The sequence below is a fragment of the Bombina bombina genome, chromosome 2, assembly GCF_027579735.1.
Source record: "Bombina bombina isolate aBomBom1 chromosome 2, aBomBom1.pri, whole genome shotgun sequence".
Classification (NCBI taxonomy): Eukaryota; Metazoa; Chordata; class Amphibia; order Anura; family Bombinatoridae; genus Bombina; species Bombina bombina.
This window is the reverse complement of record NC_069500.1, coordinates 334,330,103-334,333,035: the sequence shown is the minus strand read 5'-3', so window position 1 is coordinate 334,333,035 and position 2,933 is coordinate 334,330,103. Positions and strand designations below refer to the sequence as shown.

The 2,933-nt window shown below is 36.4% G+C and overlaps 1 protein-coding gene across 1 annotated transcript in view; it reads left to right on the top strand.

The window, feature by feature from the left end:
- The window catches only part of RNFT2 (ring finger protein, transmembrane 2), a 259,024-nt gene that overhangs the window by 166 nt on the left and 255,925 nt on the right, over window positions 1–2,933 (top strand). The window lies entirely within an intron of this gene.

Here is a 2,933-nt window from a genome sequence, read left to right as displayed (position 1 = left end):
GTAATAAGTACAGTTATGTGCATATGTGTTTGTGCATGTGATTATTACATTATGGTCGCTATGTAAATGTTGCATTGAACAAATAATATAAATATACAGTACATATAAAACTGATTTTATTCACAAAGGAATGTTAATTCAGCTAAATCAAGGGATTATCTGTGGGTGCTACTGAGGGGTTTAGTCATTGTTGCCCTCTCTGTGGTTATGGGACACAAATCTGTTTAGCTTCCTGTCTGCATGCATAAGCACTATTTAAATGTTCACGCAATGCATTATTTTCCTTATTGTAAATGCACTAAGAAATAGGTTACGATTATGGTGGATATGGATAATTCTGTAAAGAAAAAATGTTTATATAGAAGCAATTATTTGGAACAAATATTTGACCATACAAGGGGACACTACTGGCAGAGAAAAGGTGCACAGAGATTGTCAAATATTAAATACACTCCAAAAAGTCAGGAATATTTAGAAAGATAGTGCCAGAAACCAGAGAAAAAAAGCCAATCTTTTCCAGCACTAGGACAAACTGTAACAATTAAGAATCACATTCCTCAGGGTCTAAGCCAGTGCTTTCCAAACTGTGTGTCGTGACACATTAGTGTGTCGGCAGCAGTGTGTAGGTGTGTCCCTGCTTCAGCACAATTTTTTTTAAATTAAATATTTTTTTAATTAAATATTTTTTGGGTTTCTGACTTTCCGTCTGCCTGCTACGCATATCACGTGATTGATACATAGTGCGTCACAGATCGTCTTAACCGATTGGCACAGCTCAACTGGAACTGAAACTATTCCCAATGGCGGCTTTGGTGGGAAAATTGGCTCCTGACTGCACGTGTATTCTCCTCAATTGGCTTGTGACTGCATGTGTAGTCAGTGGGTGGGACAGCAGTGTGTTTGCAGCGCGGGCAGTAGTCAGTCGGACACGCAGAGCTCTGAGGGCGGCAGCTTAAACGATGAGCTGAAGTCAGAAGTCAAAGTGTTTTTGTTTTTTTTGCCGCTAGCTGCCAGTAGTGCATTGCTGCTCCTGCTCTTGATATATGGATAGGAAGTGGAAGCTGAAAAATGCTTGATGATGAAATGCGAGTGTCTTTAGCTTATATTCCACCAAATATTCAGAAACGCTGTTCATCCCATCAACCTCATACATCCCATTAAAATAGTAAGTAGCTATTGGTGGTGGTAAACTTTTTTTAATTCGTGCACATACATAGTTACTTGTAAATACATTTTGTTATTATATAATGTATGTATGTGTCCGTATCTCTTAAAACAAGTTAGTTTAACCTCTTGTTTGCTGGTACAACTGTATTACTGTGTCGCAAAATGATGTAGGTCTAAAAAAATGTGTTGCCAACATGAAAAGTTTGGAAAGTTCTGGTCTAACAACTCCAGTAAAACAAAATGAAACTGCTGGAAATAGATACTAATATTGCAAGCCAGCAGAGTAAAGAAAAACATTTTATTCATCAAATCAATGGTATTATACATTTGCCCTACTTTCAAGCACATCACAATTGGGTAATATTGACACAAAATGTCCATTTTAAATGCAAAGTCCCAAAAGTGACTGGGGATCCCTAGAACCGTTAAAGTGAAGAAAGAAATCCTTGAAAAGCCAATTTGATATGTCTGGATTTATTATCCCATGACCAGACAGTCATTTCAGACTTAGAAATTATAATGCATTTTCTTATATTACTTATTTACAGTTCAGGTCTCAGATTCCTTGCTCCCATGAAGGTTTGTGGGTATTATATGGACTGTATGATAAAGGTTCCCTTTGAATCAATAAATAAACAGCAAATCGTGTCGGTCACAGGGAGAGTTTTACTCAACGGAAAATGTTAAAGGGACACTGAACCCAAATTTTTTCTTTTGTGATTCACGTAGAACATGCAATTTTAAGCAACTTTCTAATTGACTCCTATTATCAAATTATCTTCATTCTCTTGGTATCTATATTTGAAATGCAAGCATGTAAGTTTAGATGCCGGCCCATTTATGTTGAACAAACTGGGTTGTTCTTGCTGATTGGTGGATAAATTCACCCACCAATAAAAAGGTGCTTTCCATGGTCCTGAACCAAAAAAATAGCTTAGATGCCTTCCTTTTCAAATAAAGAAAGCAAGAGAACGAAGAAAAATTGATAATAGGTGTAAATTAGAAAGTTGCTTAAAATTACATGCTCTATCTGAATCACGAAAGAAAAAATTTGGGTTCAATGTCCCTTTAACATATCTTCCCCTTCACCATGCTGGTCCCCGCACTTCAATATTGGCTATTAGAAGATTACTCACTCAGCGTGTACTGTTATCTTTTCCTTCCCTTTCACTATGCGAATCAACGGCCACTGCTGTCATTTTAAGGATAAATTCAGTCTTGTTTCATCCTGGAGCGCTTCAACTTATGCCTCCTTCATAATCCTCATACATGCATATATCTTTTATCTCACAGGCTTATAATTTGGGGTAAGTTGATTGTCTCTTTGTGCTAGTAGGAGCAAAACAAATCACGGTCGAATATACATATCCGCGACCGGAGCAAACACCAAGCTACGCGCGTTTCACCCTCTTTGGCTAAGGGCTTCTTCCGGCAGACATTGTAGTGATATCATCGAAAAGGTGCTTTTTTATTTGAGATTGTAACTCCTCCTGTTACTTCACGTAGTTTCATAATATTCAGCCAGGTGAAATATTTTATATATAAGCAATTGCTTAGCTTTCTTAACTTTTATAGAAAACTCATAGATTTCAGGACATTATGCAGAAATAATTATCAGTTTAAAATTACCTTCTATATTTAAAGAAGTTTATATATGTGTAAGTTCACTAAGTACTATTACTGCTAAATGCTTTGATAAAGGAGTACAAAACAGAGGAGAATTAAAGAGACAGATACATTACAGCAAGAAAATTCTAACATTTTAT